The sequence below is a fragment of the Odocoileus virginianus genome, chromosome 12, assembly GCF_023699985.2.
Source record: "Odocoileus virginianus isolate 20LAN1187 ecotype Illinois chromosome 12, Ovbor_1.2, whole genome shotgun sequence".
In the NCBI taxonomy this organism is placed as follows: Eukaryota; Metazoa; Chordata; class Mammalia; order Artiodactyla; family Cervidae; genus Odocoileus; species Odocoileus virginianus.
Genome location: NC_069685.1, coordinates 52,797,075 through 52,817,359, shown reverse-complemented (window position 1 = coordinate 52,817,359; position 20,285 = coordinate 52,797,075). Strand labels below are relative to the sequence as shown.

The following is a 20,285-nucleotide window of genomic DNA, read 5'->3' as shown; positions in this document are numbered from 1 at the left end:
CATGTTTGATCCCTGGATACGGAAGATCCCGAGGGGGAGGGCATGGCTATCTACTCCAGTTCTCTTGCCTGAAGAATCCATGGACAGAGAAGTCTGGCGGGTATAGTCCATAGAGTCTTAAAGAATCGGACACGACTAAAGCAACTTAGCACACATGCACGCATAGTGGGGTAGGGTATCTAATCCCAGTTTGGATCTTAGCTGTCATGAGTCAAAATGTTAAAGTCACTTTTGTAGCTTGTTTTTAATTTAGCTAGGACTTTTTACAGCATAGCTAGGACTTTATTTTGGGGTGCGCTTTAATACACTTTATGCCAGATTTCTATTAACTAGGGTTAATTGTATGACCATAGTATTTGGCACTGGAGAAGGCAATGGCAACCCACTCCAGTGTTCTTGCCTGGAGAATCCCAGGGACGGGGGAGCCTGGTGGGCTGCCGTCAATGGGGTCGCACAGAGTCAGACATGATTGAAGCGACACAGCAGCAGCAGCAGCATTTGGCACAAAATGTACCAACCTGATTGGTAACATAACTTGGTGAAACTTTCGTTTATGGCTCAATGTTGATCACTGCTGTTTCCCATGGGGGGGTGTGGTTAAGCAAGGTGTTGTGAGCGGCTTTTTGCTATGCCTGATGCTTGCGCCTTTTAATCTTTGGTGATTTCGAGGGCATTCTCGCTAGGATAGAGATGTTTACATGTGTAATTTCATTAAAAATTAATAGGAAGGCTGTGATCAAACCTATGTATTTATGGAATAGGCAACTCACCTAGGCATTTTCAGTGTCTTGCTTTAATTATTAAGCTACATCAACAGGTTGAGTAGGATTTTGTTAGTGCAAGATTTGTGTATTTGGGTGATATATTGGTATTCAGTGTATTAGTTTGGATTGTGTTGAAATTAGTATCTAAGTGCTTTTTTCTTTTGTGTATTTTTAAGATGTATTTTAATTTTGATTTTGTTGGAAGTAAGTGGCAGATCTAGGAGGGTGTCTGTATAAGCTGTGAAAGTGAAAATCCAACTCTTAGCGACCCCATGGACTGTTGTAGCCCACCAGCCTCCTCTGTCCATGGGATTCTCCAGGCAAGAATACTAGAGTGTGTTACCATTCCCTTCTCCAGGAGATCTTCCCCACCCAGGGATTGAACCTGGGTCTCCTGCATTGCAGGTATATCTAAATAATTCATTGGTATAGTTCAGAGACTACTTTGTAGGTATACTAGGTTTGGGTTGATAAAAAAAAAGATTAATCTGTTGTTTGAGGGGTTTGGCAGGATGATGATGACATATAAAGTGTGAGGGATAAGGGGAGTCTGATTAAACAGGTTATTTACCCAATACATGTGTGTGTGTATGTATTTGTGTAATTGCTTCACATCCCATAACCATTGGCTGATAACTTTGGGAAATAATATTTAATTTAAGCTCAGCTACAAGTTGCTGGAATGTGTCAAGGCTGTTGACAGTCAGAGCAGAGTCATAGCATTCCCCCAAATTAAAAAAAAATAAAAGTAAACACATGAAACCACAGTTACACATGAGGATGGGCAGATTAGTCATTAGTCTATCAAGATGTCTTATTTAAGGGGAAAGAGTGGGCAGTTTTAGGTGAGATGAGATGGCCCTGAAGTAAGAACCATATACCAAGTATAGCTCATTCATAGAAACTCTCATGATTTATGGGCCTGGAGCAATAAGAGAAATATGTTTGTGGGCAGGTTGATGGTTTCTTACAGCTTGCTGATTAAGCTCTGGTTATTGGTTATGGTGGGCTTCCCAGGTGGTGCAGTTATAAAGAATCCACCTGCCAATGCAGGAGATACAAAGAGATGTGGGTTCGATCCTTGGGTTGGGAAGATCCCCTGGAGTAGGAAATGGCAACCCCTCCAGTATTCTTGCCTGGAAAATTCCATGGGCAGAGGAACCTGGATGAGCTACAGTCCATGGGTTCCAAAGAGTTGGACACAACTGAGTGACTAAACATACATGCATGTTGGTTATGGTAACGATTTGACTCAATGCAGTATGTATGATTAATAAATGTATATGTTCAATGTAACATTAAGTTGTTCAGTTACTTCATAGATATTTGTAGAGACAAGGGTTGAATGTGAGTTGACCAGTATAATGTATTATGTAATGTCAATAAGATAATGTACATGCTTATAACCATGGGTGTATGAGTATACATTTATTATGGATAATAAGTATATATTGTGCTTATGGAAATGGCAAGGCAACCCACTCCAGTATTCTTGCTTGGAGAATCCCATGGACAGAGGAACCTTGTGGGCTGCAGTACATAGGGTTGCAAAGAGTCAGACATTACTGAAGCAACTTAGCATAGCACAGCACATATGGAAGGGCACATATTGCACAAAATACATAGTAGTGTTGATTTTAATGATGCCATTATTAATACTCATATAGCACTTAAAGGTAGTGTAAATGTCCCATAACACATTTTCAGGGAATAGTTTAAGTAGAATTTCAATTTTGGGTTCTGATGGTAGGGCTGGAGCTTCTTCCTTGAGTCTTAGGGAGATGTGTTATTTTCCTTCTCTAGTTTATAAGACCAAGGAAATAAATATACTACAAAGACTCTTCATTTTAGGAGGTTGCTTTCAATGATGCCTATTAGTGGTGTAAGGATGAGGATTAGAAGGAAGCATAAGATAGATGCTGGGCTTCCCTGCTAGCTCAGCTGGTAAAGAGTCCACCTGCAATGCAGGAGGCCCAGTTTGATTCCTGGGTTGGGAATTTCCCCTGAAGAAGGGGTAGGCTATCCACTACAGTATTCTTGTACTTCCCTGGTTGCTCAGACGGTAAAGAATCTGCCTGCAGTGCAGGAGACTGACTTCGATACCTGGGTTGGGAAGATCCCCTGGATCTTCCCGTGGCAACCCACTCCAGGATTCTTGCCTGGAAAATCCCCATGGACAGAGGAGCCTGGCAGGCTACAGTCCATGGGGTCACAAAGAGTTGGACACGGCTGAGTGACTAAGCACAGCATAGCACATAAGATAGATGCTAGTTGCCCAGTGATAATAAATGAGTGTTCAGCAAGTTCTGATTCATGTTAGCAAACCTACTGTGAGTACTCAGAATAGACATTGGCTAAGGGATTGAGTACTGTATGTCATTGTTTTGATATATGAAGTATTGGGATAATGTAAAATTAAGATTGAGAAGATTAAGGCTAGTGCACGTTCTAGTTTGTTGGAAGTTGATTGTGGGATTGCATATGGATATAAGAAGTATCCATCTGGTTTGATATGGTAGTGGGGAGTGTGGAGGGGGGTTAGCTGGGATATAGTTGTCTGGGTCCTCTAGAAGGTCAGGTGGGAATAGTACTAGTACTAGTACTAGTACCGGTAGGATCAGAAACTGGAACAAGGCACCAAGATATCTTTGTGCAGTATGGATGAGATGGGATTTTACTCATGTCGGATGAAATTCTTGTTGGATTATTAGAGTCTGTATCATGAAGGAATAACAAGTGGATGATTGCTAAAGCTGCAATAATAAATGGAAGGATAAAGTGGAAGAAGAACTGTGTAAGAGTGACTTTGTTGACTGAGAATTCTCCTCAGATTCATTCTACCAGGCTGGTTCCAATGTAAGGAATTTGTAAAAGGAAATTTGTAATGACAGTTTCTCCTTAGAAACATGTTTGGCCTCATGGTAACACGTAACCTATAAATGCTATAGCTATTACTGTAAATAGTAGGGACGATTCTGATGTCTCATGTTTCTGGGAAAGTGTAAGATCCATAATACAGTACTTGCCCTACATGGATAAAAAATTACGGAAGCTCTATGTGCATGTACATACTGGATAGTTCATCTGTAATTTACATCTCGGCAGATATGGGTTACAAATGAAAAGACAGTTACTGTATCTGATGTACAGTGTGTTGTTAGGAATAACCCTGTTAACATTTGTAGAATTAAAGAAATACCTGGTCGTTGTTGTTGTTCGATCACTAAGTCATGTCCGACTCTTTGCGGCCCTATGAGCTGTAGCCTGCCTGGCTCCTCTGTCCATGTGATTCTCCAGGCAAGAATACTGGAGTGAGTTGCCAATGTACTTCTCCAGGAGATCTTCTTGACCCAGGGATTGAACCTGCGTCCCTTATGTTTTCTGCTTTGGCAGGCAGATTCTTTACTACTAGTTCCAGCTGGGAAGCCCCATCTAGGGGTATGTTAGTAGTTTTTGGTTATATAACAGCTGTGACCACTGAACTTGCAGTGGTTTCTTACATTTTCAAGGACTAAGAAATACAGATTGTGTGTAATTTTAATGGGATGGAAGACTGATTTATGATACTGGAGATTCCGGGTTTTCTACTGAGGAAGCTATACGAATTGCTGCATTATTGTACTTGGCTGGTGTTTGTTACTGGTTGGTCATTGCTTATTGGCATTGTGATAATTATGGAAGTAACTCATGGAAATTAAGTAGAACTGTTCTTATGGCGAGTGTAATGAGAAAGGAGAGGAAATAAATTTTAATAGGCCTTTTTGGTCTAGGGCTAGTATAGAAATTTTTATTTGGAAAAGGAATAAGTAGATTTTGGTAACACATTTTCTAGTCAAATCAGGTCTAACAGTAGTGATGCTCATTTCTGACTCCTTGATGGATTTAGATATGGTGAGAGATGGTGTACGATAGCTGGAAAGTATCTGAGAAGATCAGAGAATTTGAATAGATTTGAAGGATAATTGAATTTAGATTTTTGTGTAATAAAATTGATTTCAAGTGCCAGAATAAATCCTCAAATAGTCACGGCAAGGGCTGTTAACTTCAAATAGTAAGGCATAGTTATTTGTGGAATTGTTGTTGGAGAGATGTTGCTGGAGATAAAGAATCCAGCAAAAACACTTCCAATTAAAAGACGTTTGATAGAATTAATTATGAGTAGATTATTTTCATTAATTCAAGTTAGAGTAGAGAAGCGAGGTTATCCTAGGAGCAAAGAATTTGAGTGCTATAGACAGTCATTAGGGATATGGCAACAGGTATAATTAGGAGGGCTCAAGCATTGGTACAGGATGTGTTGACTGTTTCAATGAGCAGCTCTTTGGAACAAAAACCTCCGAGGAAAGGTATTCCTGTTAACACGAGGCTTCCGATGATGACGGAGGTTGTGGCAAAAGGTATTGCTCTAAACAGACCTCTTATTTCCCGAATATCTTGTTCATCATTTAGACTGTGAACAATGGATCTGGAGCACATAAATAGCATTTCTTTGAAAAGCGCTGTGTGCAGATATGGGGGAAGGCTAGGTAGGGATGGTTAATGTCAGTGTTTACCATTTTAAGTCCTTGTTAGCTCAAGGTAGAAAAGGTGACCTTTTTTTTTTTTTTTTTTTAAATGTTGTTTTGGGTGAGAACACAGATTGCTGTGAATAGTATGATAATGGCTCCTAGGCATAATGTCATGCTTTGGATTGTTTTATTGTTTTCTCTTAGGGGATGATAAAGGATATTAGAAAACACTTGCCTCAACTGTTGTTTGAGTGGCATGGGGTTGAGACTGGAATGTGGCCCTCTGTTCCTGAGGGGAGTCATGGGTGAAGGCCAGATTGGACAGATTTTCCAGCTATAGCTAGGAGAAACCTGACCAGGGTTAAACTAATGTGACGTAAGTCTGAAAATTTATTGTTAAGTCTCATGCATTTGAGTGATAACCATGCTGTTGATAATGAATCCAACTGGAGACCAACGAGTTAGGTAAAATGATTTGAAGATCAGTAGTGTCTGCGTCTGTTTGGTCCTGCCACTCACCCCATGTGCCAAAAGGGTACAACTCCAACTAAACTGTTGGAGAAGATTGTTGGCAGTAACTAAAACTGTATAGTGATGAGAAATACAAGTAGATATTTGAAGAACCCATTAATGTTAAGAGTCTGAGTGTGTATAGAATGTTGCAAATTCTGTGACTGACCATGTGATGAATTGTGCTGCTGTTATGAATATCATTGAGGAGTAATGTAATTTAAAGCTAAGTGATAGTTTTAGGGTTGGATAGTAAGTAATTCAATGTCAGTTTGAAATGATTATTTCATGGCCCAAGTAAGTGAATACTGTTGTGGAAATTAACCTGGTAATAAAGACATGTGAGACCTAAAATGAGCACAGGTTGCCCCTGTAGACATTGGAGTTTGTTATTTTAATTAGTAGAGTTAATGTAATTAGTGTGACTAGAGTAGAAGAGGGGAATAAATTTATTACTTTTATTTGGAGTTGCACCAGGTTTTTGGTTCCAAAGACTGATGGATTACTCCTATTTTTTTTTCTTTTAGAAGTTTGGTTAATTTTGAAGACATGAATTAGCAGTGCTTATATAACTTTTTGGTAAATAAGAATTGAGTTTCTGTTGCTAGATTCACAATCTAATGTTTTTGTCAAGCTGTATTTACAGCACATGGAGCTCAAAGTAATTTGGGGCTGAGTGACAGTGGAGGGGTAGCAGGTGCAGAGTTACAAGGGCGTTTTTTGTGTAAGGGCTTCCCTGGTGGCTCAGATGGGAAAGAATCGGCTTGCAACGAGGGAGACCCAGGTTCAATCCCTGGGTTGGGAAGATCCCCTGGAGAAGGAAATGGCAACACACTCCAGTATTCTTGCCTGGAGAATTCCATAGACAGTCCATGGGGTTGCAAAGAGTCAGACATGACTGAGTGACTAACACTTTTACTTTCACATTTTTCACTTTCCTCATGTAAATATTGTGTTATGATTAGTATATAGAGAGAGTCTATGGCAGCATTGACTGCATTAATCCCTATTAGGATGATGGTGATGTTGGAACATGGAAAAGGTTACCACCAATAGTTCTCCAATGAAGGTGATTGTTGGGGGGTAATGCTAGATTTGTAAGACTTGCTAGTAGTCATCATGTTGCCGTTAGTGGAAGAGATCTGTAGGCCACAGGCTAAAATTATGGTTTGGCTCTGAATACATTTGTAATTTGAATTTTCCAGGCAGTATAATATAGATGACGTGAGGCCATGGACGATTATTAGGGCAGTGGCCCCTAAATAACTTCAACGTGTTTGGATGAGGATAGCTGTGATGGCAAGTGCTATGTGGTGAGTGAATCATGGTGAGTGATTTTAAATCTGTTTGGTGCAAGCAGATTGAGCTAGTTATGATTATTCCTAATATGAGGAGTGGATATGCTATGTGGTTTGTTAAGGGGTATAGGATCATTGTGATTTGTAGCATACCAGGGCCCCCAAGTTTGAGTACTGTGGCTACAAGAGCTATAGAATAGGGGTTTTGACATGCAATTTTGGCAGTCAGAGGGTTTTTTTTTTTAAATTATAAAATCTATTTTGCATCCTAGCAAAATGTTGGATCAAGAGTTAGAGTTTGTTGGGTTCAGTGTTGGATCATTAAAAAGTTTCATGAACCTATAATATTTTGGATATATATGAGAAACTAGCAGTGGAGAAGATGCTACTAATGTGTAAAATAAAAAATAAAGTCCTGCATTAAGTTGTTCTGTTTGGTTTCCTCAGTGAATAATAACAATGTTGAGATTAGAGTTGCTTCCAAATAAGATACAGAATGGAATCAATTCTGTGGCTATGAATGTTCTAATTAGGAACATCTATAGCATGATTAGTATAAAATATATAGCTTTTTCCAAGTTAGTAATTCTCTTTTTCTTAATATTTATTTATTTGACTGCACTGTATCTTAGTTGCAGCACATGGGCTCTTCATTGTTGTGTGTAGATTTCTCTAGTGCGAGCTCTCGAGTGCTCAGGGAGAAGGCAATGGCAACCCACTCCAGTACTCTTGCCTGGAAAATCCCAGGGACGGAGGAGCCTGGTAGGCTGCAGTCCACGGGGTCTCGAAGGGTCAGACACGACTGAGCGACTTCACTTTCACTTTTCACTTTCATGCATTGGAGAAGGAAATGGCGACCCACTCCACTGTTCCTGCCTGGAGAATCCCAGGGACGGAGGAGCCTGGTGGGCTGCTGTCTACGGGGTCGCACAGAGTCGGACACGACTGACGTGACTTAGCAGCAGCAGCAGAGTGCTCAGGTTCAGTAGCTGCAGCACATGGGCTCAACTGTCCTGTGGCATGTGGGATCTTAGTTCCCTGGCCAGGAATGGAACTGAGTCCCCTGCATGGGAAGATGGATTCTTAACCACTGGACCACCAGGGAAGTCCCTGGTGATTCTTTCAATAGGTGACATTGGTTGGCAATGAATATTAGTGGTAAGAGTCACGTTTTTAAAATTCATAAAGGTGCCGATAGGAGTTGGAGATGATTAACGAAAAATTAAGGCTGTTGTCATTAAATTGGTTAAGAAGAAATAGGCTGATAAAACTAATCAGTAAGCTATAGGTTGTGGTAGTGATTCAAGTCATGTTATTTTTTATAATCATGTTAATTGTACTAATATAATAGTTGGGATAATAATTTTAACATTGGTGAAGTTTAAGAATTTGTAGGTGATCAATGCTGTAGGTATTCAGTACTGTTATTAATAGGGGTAATCCAAGTGCAGCTTTGTAGGCTGTGAATACTGGTAAGAGGAGCCTGCTAGTAAGCTCTCTTTCTTCCGTGTAGAGCCTCCCCCCTCTACGAGGGGCACAGCGGGATGCTGACTGCCTCACCAGCTCTCCTGCTAGTAGAGACGGGAAGCCCCAGAAAGCAGATTCTGAGCAGGAGTTAGCACCAGGATGCTTATTAAAGAATGCCTTTGGAATCAACACCTATATATAAGGGAGGAGTGGGAAAGCAGGGAGGCTTCCCTGGTGGCTCAGCGGTAAAGAATCTGCCTGCAATGCAGGAGCCTGAGGAGATTCAGGTTTGGCCTCTGGGTCGGGAAGATCCCCTGGAGGAGGGCATGGCTACCCACTCCAGTATTCTTGCTTGGAGAATCCCATGGACAGAGGAGCCTAGAGAGTTACAGTCCATAGCGTGGCAAAGAGAGCAAATTAGCATACACGCACTCAGGAAGCAGGGATGGTCAGGGGGAAGTGAGACACAGTGAGGCTCAGCAACAACCTGAGCCAGCTCTGCAGGTAGCTCTCAAGCTAGAATGACCCTCCCAGTTGTCCTAAACTTGGCTAGGATGGCTCTGAGCCTTCATAATCCTGCATCAATCAGTCGTTGGATGTAGGCTTCCCCAGCAAGGTGTGTCCTTGAGCAAGGGAGTTCTCTGTAGCTGAGGCATTTCCTAAAGGGATTGACAACTGAAGGTCATCTGCCAACAGCACTCCCAGCAGCTAGGGCAAGTCCTTCAGTGAAGGAATATATGGAGAGTGATTCACAGTGTCCAACACTGTAGGAGGCAGAGCAAATGAAACAATGAAAGGAAAGAAGCCAATGAAGAGTGTTATTAAGCAGGTTACCACTATGGGCAATCAGATTATCCCGCTGGGATGGCATGGGAGCTGGAGTATTTATCCATCAACTAGCATCAATCAGTGGCTGAGCACTAATCCCTGGAGCATCCATTCTCTGGCATTTCCTGGGCACAGGCTCACTGAGGCCCAGTTACCAGAGAAAGCCATTAGGCAGAGACACAGTGCAGCTCTTGGGAGTCTTGGGCTGAAATTTGTAGATAATTGCATTGAAACAGGTAACAGGAGGCTTCATTCACAATTAACATGCATCAGGAACATTTGGATTTAGCCTATGTGGAGAGTAGGGGGAAATTCCCAGGGCTTCCTCAGAGAAGCAGCTTGTAATTTCTCCTTTGCTCTCCAAGACTACAGCATTCAGGTGTAACTCTATTTCTAAAATATTTTCTCTGCCAAGAGGAAGAATTTAGGATAGACATTGAGCATCATTTTGTGACTAAAAAGGTTGAGAGTCCCTAGGACAAGTTACATAAAGAAATATGAGTTTCAATGAAGTTCCAAGACTACCCCCTCCTGAATATTTTATTCATTCAACAAATCGGGTGCCTGCTGTGTGCTCGGGGCTTCTCTGGTGGCTCAGTGGTTAAGAATCTGCCTGTCATGCAGGAGATGTGGGTTGGGAGGATCCCACGGAGAAGGAAATGGCAACTCACTCCAGTATTCTTGCCTTGAAAATTCCACGGGCAGAGGAGCCTGGTGGGTTACAGTCCATGGGGTCTCAAAAAAGTCAGACATGACTTAGTGACTAAACAGCAACTGTGTGCTAGACATTATAGAAATTTCTGGAAGCACAGTGGCAAGAAAACTAAATGCTATTCCTGCTTTCCTGAAACTTAAATTCTAGTGAGGAGATCAGACATTAAAATGATGCCCCCCAAATATACATCTGGGAAACAGACTAATATGGAAGCATTTAACAAAAAGACCTGATTCATAGTGGATGCGGCAGTAAAAGGTTGGGAAGGCTTCCCTGAATGAGGAACACTAAACTGAAATATGGAGGGTGAGTAAGTGTTAACTTGTGGGAAAAGCATTGCCTCCAGAAGGAATAGTATGTGCAAAACCTCTGAAGTTCTGAAGGAGCTTGGGTAAACAGAAGTCTGAAAAAAATGCAGTAGATTTGGAATATAGAAAATAAAGGAAAAAGAGTAGCTCAAGATATATTTTATTTTCAAAGTTTATGTAGTTTCCCCCTCATTTTATTTATTTATTTATTTTTCCCATTTATTTTTATAAGTTGGAGGCTAATTACTTTACAATATTGTAGTGGTTTTTGCCATGCATTGACATGAATCAGCCACGGATTTACATGTGTTCCCCATCCCGATCCCCCCTCCCACCTCCCTCCCAACCCCATCCCTCTGGGTCTTCCCAGTGCACCAGCCCTGAGCACTTGTCTCATGCATCCAACCTGGGCTGGTGATCTGTTTCACACTTGATAATATACATGTTTCGATGCTGTTCTCTCAAAACATCCCACCCTCGCCTTCTCCCACAGAGTCCAAAAGTCTGTTCTGTACATCTGTGTCTCTTTTTCTGTTTTGCATATAGGGTTATCGTTACCATCTTTCTAAATTCCATATATATGTTACTCCCCCCTCATTTTAAAATTAATACTCAGAAAAATAAAAGCCAGAAAAGTGGGAGAAAAAGTAGAACACAATCACAGAAAATTCAACTGCCTAAATATGTCAGGAATTTTAGAATCATAGGCCTTTTAGAGGTCAACTGGACCAGGAAGCTGAAGCTCAGAGACGGCGAGTGACTTGCTAAAGTCACACAGCTAGTTAGTGGCAGGTATCTTACCAGGAGTGTTTTCTGTTTGAATAGTTAATATTTAATTAAGTGTATCAGAAAAAATATAACTGGTATATCAAACTCCTGATCTCTTGGATGCAATGCTTCGAATAACGTTGTGTGGGGAACAGTGAGGTGGATTAAAGTAAACAAAAGCTTAATAAGCAGTTGTACAGTTGATACATAAATATGACAAAACCCACTGAAGTGTTAAGCAAATGGCTGACAGATAGGAATGTGTGACCCACACTGTGCTGACTGGCATTCCTTATGCCCATGGTAGTTTAGGGTAAATTACTAGGGACAAGAGATTTCCTCACTCATCTCAGAAAGTCCCTTTTGGACTTTGATTTCAAAGTAGTCAGGGCCCTTTTCAGCTTGTTTCTTTCTCTATTTTTTCCTCTCCCTGAAAACATCTCTTGGGTTCATCTCTCTTCAAACTATGGGGCTGGAGTTGGGGAGGGAGAAAGTAAAAGGTTACTGACTTCATATAATCCTAAAAGTAACAACCATGAATATAGCTTGGGTTATGGCAAATAAGAGATTTGTGAAGGGGGCTATCAGCACTATTCAGAGATTGGGCAGTCAATGAATGTGAACTCTAAAAGCAGATTAAGGCACTCTGGCAGATAAACCCCTTAGCAGGAAGATTGTGCTTATTAAGAAGCCCATAATTTACTTGGCTCCCTTTTCTCCAGGTTGGTTCTGTAGCAAAGCTGGCTGCCCTTCCTCATGAGCTCTTGGGACAAGCTAGAGGATGGTGTGGAAGGCAGGCACAGGGAGAGTACTTGCTGGTTAGTAGGCGCAAGTTTCTCCTGGAAAGATTTCCTTCTGCAAGCTGGTGTAGTCAGGGCTAATTTATCCATTGGCACAGTAGGTGAAGTGCCTAGAGTCCACAAAAATGTTTCAGTTTCTTCTAAAATCAGAAGAAAAACATGAATATAATTCAGCCTGGATTATATTTGTCTTTATGACAACACAGTCATAAAATACAATTTTAAATATGTGTCTTTATGGTGGAAGGGACTCATGAAGATAGAAGTGTCATTAAAGTTGTAACGTGGCCCTGGGTATGGTGGAAATCTTTATGTTTATCTGTCCACCCTCTATTGCCTCTTCTGGTTATGGAAACTCAGTTTTACTTTGGGGAACCACCCTTCCTGTACCCTCAGTCCTGTGAGATTTAGATGGGTTGTTTTGTTTTTTGTCACTTCTGGCTTCAGAAATGGCCACATGACTGAGGCCCAGTCAATCAGAGGTCCATATCTCTTGTCCTCTGTGATTGGTTCATGATGAGTCAGTGATCTAAGTGGTGCCAATTAGGGCCAACCAAAATCAATTCTGAAACTTTTCACGAAATTTTGGAAAGTGAGAAGTAGAATGTAGGTAGGTGATGCTGGTCACCATCTTTACCATTAGATGGGAAGCATTTGAGAAAAAGGCTCTAAGCAGAATAGTTTGAGTTTCCATCAGTAACAGTTTGGAGACTTTAACTTCCGAGCTGGGTCACCTCCCTATGCCAAGCTGTCTCTGGAGAGCATCTGATTGGTTCATCCTCAGTCAAGTGCCCACCTCTTATCCAATTAGCTGTAGCTAAGGGGTGAGTGACAGAGTAAAGATATACAAAGATGATTGTCAAGACTCAATACTGGGACTTCCCTGGTGGTCCAGTGGTTAAGAATCCACCTGCCAATACAGAGGATTCAGGCTGGATCCCTGGTCGAACTAGGAACCCACATGTCCAGGGCAACTAAGCAGCAACTAAGACCTGATGCAGCCAAATACATAATTTATTTTTTAGTTTAAAAAAAAAGACTCATTGCATGGGAGTCTTGGGCTGGGCATAATATGTCACATCTAGATTATTTGCTAGGTTTTTTCAGGTTGGGAAGCTGTGGAATGTTAGGTGACATGGCTTGGCTTCTGATTTTGAGTGGGAGATGTCAAGAAGCTTTGATCTAATTCAGAATTTCTCAAACTGTTCTGGGATACTAGTGTCAGTGGGGATATTTGAATGGATTTTGTGGTCAAGTATATTTGGGAAATGGTAAGCTAAATAGCATCACACAGATTTCTTTCCTGCAGAACTTCTTGGATCTTTAATATGTTCAAGTGCATTATGAATCTCTGGGAGAGGAAGAAATAGAAGGCCTAGTATTTCTCAAACTTGTATGACCACCAAACTAGGGATTTTAAGGAATTCCCTGCTTTGGAAGAAACCACTATTAATACATCCACATCAAGGAATACAGTTTAAGAAATTCTGGTCAAGCTAATTTACCTTGAAAGCATTAAATGCTATCAAAGGAAAACATTTAAAATTCCAAAACCTTTAAAAATGTCCTTTTTCCTAAGGATGCACCCAGAATTTGACAATTCAGTTTTTCCTTCTGAGATGTAAAACCTTGTACCAGTTCCATAAATATTAATAATAAAATGCAACCTTTATCTAATGCTTATTATAAGTCCTAGGAAACTGTGCTAAGGAGTTTTAAGCTCTTTTAATCCTTCTAGAAATAAGCAGGTGGATACTATGATTAGCCCCAGTTTATGGATGAGAAAAGTGAGGCACAGAAAAAGAAAGTAAATTGAATGTGATGGAGGTAAAATCTGAATCTAGGTAGTCCAACTCCAGAGTCCTGCACCCAACTCCATTCTGATGCTAAAATAATTTGCCTATTACATTAAGTGAGTCTCTTATTGTATCTCAGTTTCTTGATCTGTAAATTGAGGGGATCAGACTAGAAACTTTTAAAGCAATCTGGCTTTATATAGAATGTTCATGATTTCATGACTCGATATCTGTAATCCCACCTTAAGGAAAGTGGCCCTTAATAAAATGTTTTCCTTGCTGTAAAATGAAGTGATTAAAGACCTGGAAGAGAGTGGAGGTAGAAATGGGAAACTTCAGACAACTGCTTAGAAACGAGCAGCTGCCTTGATTGAAGTTCTCACCACTGCAAAATGACATGCTGGAGAGCTAAGCGAACCTGTGAAAATGAGGTCTCTGGAGGAGTCTCTATTGATTGCCAGTCCGAATTTAGCTGAGATATCAGATGCCCAGACAGACATCAGTGGCTGCTCCAGAAGCACTGGCTTCTTTGCTGGCATGTGGCAGATGGGTGTTTGGGCTATTCTCAGCAGTTTACTGGTTTCTCATCCATCAACCCAAGGCAGGCAGGCAGGCAGGCCTTGAGTCATCTCATATTCTTCTGGTTCTGCATTGCCCTCATGGGACTGGTATCAAGTGCCAGAACTGATGCTTCCATAAAAAGCAAGAGGACCAGGGTGGAAGAATCGCTTGATGGTACTATGTATCTCTGGAACTCTTTACACCTTCCATATGAAATCCTTCAAATGACCTTGAGAGATGGATAATATATATTGAGCACATATTATGTTCCAGGCATATAGATGAATTCTTTTTTTTTTTTCCATTTATTTTTATTAGTTGGAGGCTAATTACTTTACATCATTACAGTAGTTTTTGTTATACATTGAAATGAATTAGCCATGGATTTACATGTATTCCCCATCCCAGTCCCCCCTCCCACCTCCCTCTCCACCCGATCCCTCTGGGTCTTCCCAGTGCACTAGGCCCGAGCACTTGTCTCATGCACCCAACCTGGGCTGGTGATCTGTTTCACCCTAGATAATATACATGTTTCAATGCTGTTCTCTTGAAACATCCCACCCTCGCCTTCTCCCAGAGTCCACAAGTCTGTTCTATACATCTGAGTCTCTTTTTCTGTTTTGCATATAGGGTTATCGTTACCATCTTTCTAAAGTCCATATATATGTGTTAGTATACTGTAATGGTCTTTATCTTTCTGGCTTACTTCGCTCTATATAATGGGCTCCAGTTTCATCCATCTCATTAGAACTGATTCAAATGAATTGTTTTTAATGGCTGAGTAATATTCCATGGTGTATATGTACCACAGCTTCCTCATCCATTCATCTGCTGATGGGCTAGATGAATTCTTTAAATACATTATTTCATTCAATTGTTTCATTGAGGTCCATATACCTAGAGTGACCTTATATTCTAGTTTATGTTGGATAGTCCTGATTCACACCTGCTATTCTGGCCTTATCTTTAATGACAGTCATTTCACCCTGAAAACAATGCTATTTTGCACAGTAAATTATACAATCACCTTAGGTATGGTCAGACAGTCTGGGTTAAATTCTAATACTGTTGTTAAGAGCTATGCACTCTGTGTCTTAATTTCTTCACATAAAGTGAGGTTGATAGCAGAAGTATCTCTCACTATCTAAATTATTTTTATACAAATTGAAGAACTGAATAGACCAATATAGCAAAACATATAATTCATAGGATTGTGTGTGAATACACACACACACACACACACACACACACACACACACACATCCCCTCTCAAGCTCTCTCTGAGGTGGACTGTCATATTTCAGGTTAAAAAAGATGGCTGTCTCCCTCCACTCCGTGGTTAAAATTTTTTTCCTGGTTAAATAATGTAAAAAAGAGGCCATTTCATTTCCTGGATTGTGGAAGAAGTCCTGGAGAAATTTCTCTTGCATTGACCTGAAAGGTACCAGGAGGGTGCTTTCTGGGGTCCTGAAGCACTGTCTCATTTTGTAACCAGAAGGTTACATTTTGAGATACTTGGGTGCATTTTGTGGTAGACAAATAGATAGTTTGTGTTCAATGGGTATCATGGCCCTGCAAATGAAAAATGAGCTGAAATATTAATAGGTCTTAACTGCTGTGTGACTCTGGAGTTGAAAAGGCATAGAAAGTCTTTGAGATAGTATTGCACTGTGCTAGAACAGAAATGATAGGAAAGAAAGAAGCCATGCTCTAGGGAGATTGTCTGTTCTGATAGAGCAGGGTTTTATATAGGGCAAGGAGTACATATTCTCTATACTTTGTGCCCCTTAGTATTATCAGTAAGCCACTTGGATCCATGATAGAGGAATACACAAAAGACTGGGTTGAATTAGATGATGGTCATAGGTAAAATGATGAAGTGGGAATGGTTTAGTATTAGCACCTTCTTCACAACTTTCATATCATCCCCACAACTTGAGTTTAAGAGCATACCCTCATGTCTTAGAAACTAGTATCTGGACCTGCCTTCTATAGCTCTGTATTCTGTGAGAGAGCCTGAATATTTAGGAATACTTTCAGCTTCAAGTGAGAATCATCTGTAATCGCTTATAACAAGAGGTCAAGAGGTCCATGGATACTGGTGTTGGTTCATTGAGTGGCTTGGGAATGTCAGGGCCAGTGTATCTGTTCTTTCATCAGTCTTCCTTTCATGCTTGTTATCTTAAGCATGTGATAACTGCTTCAGTTTCAGACATCTTATGGATATTCAGGATAGAAAGAAGACAACCAGGGAAAAAGGCAAAGGCACCAAACCAGTTGCTTTGTCTCCTCTTAACAGAAAAGAAAATTCTTTTTCAGGACTGCTTCCTCAGTAGATTTTACTTACGTTTGTTGGCTGTACCTGGGCCACAAGACCACTTTAGCAGCAAGAGAGGCTGGGAAGAGCAGTCATAATCCATTTCCTGGAATTAGCACTATACTTACCCAAATAAAATTTGATTATGTTATCAAGAGAGAAGGGATATATTAATAGATATTGCCAAGGCAATTAGCAGTGTCTTCCACTACATTTTTTCTTTACAATCTGATAGTATTCTGAATAAATAGATTTCTATTATTATTTTTAGTATCTTAAGAGCCTTGAACTATGTTTATAGGTTCTTAGAATATGTTTCAATGACAGAAAGAGGCTCACAACTTAGATAACAAACTTAGGGTTGCAAGGGGGAAGGACGGGCGAAGTGATAGGGAGTTTGGGATGGACATGTACACACTGCTATATTCAAAATAGATAACCAAAAATGACCTACTGTATAGCACATGGAACTCTGCTCAATGTTAAGTGGCAGCCTGGATGGGACGGAAGCTTGAGAGAGAATGGATACATGAATGATTGAGTCCCTTCACTGTTCACCTGGAACTGTCACAACATTGTTAATCAACTCGACCCCAATACAAAATAAAAAGATGTTTTTGTTAAAGAAAATGTTTAAATGAACAAGTGGCTGAATGTATTTCTTCTGAATTATATAATAGGCCAACCAGTCTCATTTTCTGTTAATATATTTTGCTTTGAGGCTAGTATTTTTATAAAAACACATCTTAATTTGAAGATGTGGTTCTAATAATGAGTATTTCAGCTAACAGCAGGTCAGCGAGGGCAGATCTCATTTTTACTGGAGTATGCATTATCTGTTGGTCGAGCTTTTGGTTGCTTTTCAGTTTTGAGAGGAGAGTCCCAACCTATCAGCCTTGCAATGAGTTTTTGATAATGATAATCAATAGGTAGAAGTTTTAAACACTTGCCACCTGCTAGGTTCTCTACTAGGACTTTAAAACTATCAATTCATTTGACCCTTATGATGAACCTATAAGGTAGATACTATTATCATTCCTATTTTATAGAGATGGAAATTAAGATCCAGAGGGACTTAGCAGCCCACCTAAATTCACACATATTGTAAATGGAGGAGCTTGGATTCAATCCTAGATGATCTGGCCTGGTTCCAGATCACATGTTCACATCCCTCTGACAAAGTGGTCCTCTGACAAATAATGGCTACCCTTGATTGAGAGTCTACAAAACTGGCACCCATCATGTAACATGGATTTACACAAGCATGTTAAATACATTTTCTTATTTGATTTTCACAACATCCCTATCAGATAACTACAAAAAGCAAAGAAGCAAAAACACAGAGAGGTTAAGTGATTCGACCCTGGATTACTGAGCTTATGTAAGGTGAATTCTGACTTATCTGGGCTCTAAGCTGAGGATCTTTCCTTGTGTTACTCTGTATCTCTTGAGATCTGTTCTTTTAAAACCCCTAATTTAGAGATAAGTTAAACAGACATGGGATGAAGAAATGCTCATTGAGGATGATTAGTCATTAGGAGATCTGTGAGGTAAGGGTTATTATCTTGGTTTTATGTATATGGCTTATGATGCATACAAAACCGCTGTAACTCCCACCTACAGTAACTTAAACTAGAAGCTTATTTATCTCATATAACTGGCAGAGTTTGTTGATTTGAAACTTGCTTGCATTTATGAATTCAAGGCAGCTATTCTACTTCTTGGGATTTCTTAGCCAGCAGAAAGAAAGAAAGGAATGTGGAGGTAAAACAGCTTGCTTTTAGGTGAACAATATAGCAGTTAAATATACTAGGCAGTTTCTCTTACTTACATTTCATTGGTCAGAATATGGTCACATGGCACCTAGCAGCAAGGCAGGCTCGGAAATGTCTACAAGGGTGGTCACATGCTCCAGGGAAGGAAGGAGGGAATAATGGATATTGGGAGCTGATCAGCAGTCTGTGCCATAATCACATTGGGAAAATGGAGGCTCAGAAGAGTAAATACATGCCCAATGCCCCGATATATTTAGTTCCAAAGCTGGAACATGCACATTTTGAGGAGGACCAGATGTGGGAGAAGCGTCAGGCTGTGGGGAAATAGCTCGGCAGGCCAGAGAGTGGTACAGAGAAAACACACTGCAAGGCCCAGAGTGACAGAAGCAGGTCACAGGGCAAGAGTTAGGTACCTGGAAGAGGCGCCCTCAGAGGTCAGTAGAGCAGATAGCTAGCTGCTCGTGAGTGCGCGCATCGGAGTGGATAGTGCGATTTGAAGCAATGACAACACAGGGCTTAAGGGTCGCATAACTCTCGGGAATACCATTTCCAAACAGAACGGGGGAGTGCAGTGCCTGGAGTGATAAAGCATGTTGGATTTACCAAAGAGGGCTTTCTCTCATTGCCCTGTCACAGATTGGATTCCTTGGGGAAACTGACTTTGAGATGGGAATTGGCTTGCAGGATGCTTATTAGGAAGAAACTTTAGGATAAATACTTATGGGAGGAAGGGAAGGATGCAGGATTGAAGAGGGGGGAATTGAGCTGTAATGTAGTCTTAGCAGAAACCTCATCCAGCCTTAGGGGGAGTTCTGAACATGGGATGATCTTCCAAAGTTATCTCAACAAGAAGGCTGAGCCGGCATATCTCCTGTTCATTAGTAACTGGATGCATGCTGCCCAGGGAAGGGGGCGTGATCTTGGATGAGGTAGTCACCTTCAGCTGAGGCAGTCCCCGCAAGGGCTAACTGCAAAGGCTCTTTAAAAAGTACTTCAGCAGTTGAGATAATGCATCTTTCATTTCTGAAGGGGGATCTTGGCAGCACCTCACAGCATCCACCACTCCCCTTAGTAAACACACTGCTTTCTATTCATCCAGGATTCCCTGGTGGCTCAGATGGTGAAGAATCTGCCTGCAATGCAGGAAACCCGGGTTCAGTCTCTGGGTCAGGAAGATCCCCTGGAGACAGGAATGGCAACCTACTCCAGTATTCTTGCCTGGAGAATCCCATGGGCAGAGGAGCCTGGCGGGCTACAGTCCCCGGGGTTGCAGAGTCAGACACGACTGAGTGACTAGCACTATTCCTCCACCATAGGTTCTGTGTCTTGAAGACTTTGGGCTCTCCAAGAGCTCCCTTTTTCAAATCTCAAATATCCTTGGATTGATGGGGTATCTTGAGCTTAGATTTCATTTTCAGTTAATTAACAGTTGGTTGAAATATCAATTAGCCCTTCCTGAGAGTCTCTTGCTAGCATCACAGAACACTAATGGGGCGTATGATGTCAAGACTGAATGGGACAAGTGACAGAAGATCTACCACAAAGGAGGAGATGCTAAGAGAGAGGCAAAGTCAAATTCTTCTTTTCTTTACCTTGCTCAAGGGAGTTTCTTCTTGGGGGAGGAGGGGAGTGGGGCACTGGAAGATCCTGGAGCCACACTTTGCCAACCTCAGAATTCTGCCTGAGGCCAATGCTGCCTCGGACATTCCCTCTTCCTTTTGTTTGAATTTCTAATTTTCTGTTTACCAAGAGGGCTGCCTGTTCAGATGAATGAAAGATCACAGTTTGATCCAATGCAGATTTGATTTTTTTTTCTCCCTCCCTCAGCATAACAGCTCACACGTCTGAAGTCTGCAGCTAAAAAGTGATT

At 41.0% G+C, this 20,285-nt stretch overlaps 1 protein-coding gene and 1 pseudogene across 1 annotated transcript in view; one reads left to right on the top strand and one right to left on the bottom strand.

The window, feature by feature from the left end:
- The window catches only part of LOC110127175 (cytochrome b-like), a 56,999-nt pseudogene extending 44,943 nt beyond the window's left edge, over positions 1–12,056 (bottom strand).
- Positions 1–20,285, top strand: part of SRRM4 (serine/arginine repetitive matrix 4) — a 508,596-nt gene that overhangs the window by 56,485 nt on the left and 431,826 nt on the right. The window lies entirely within an intron of this gene.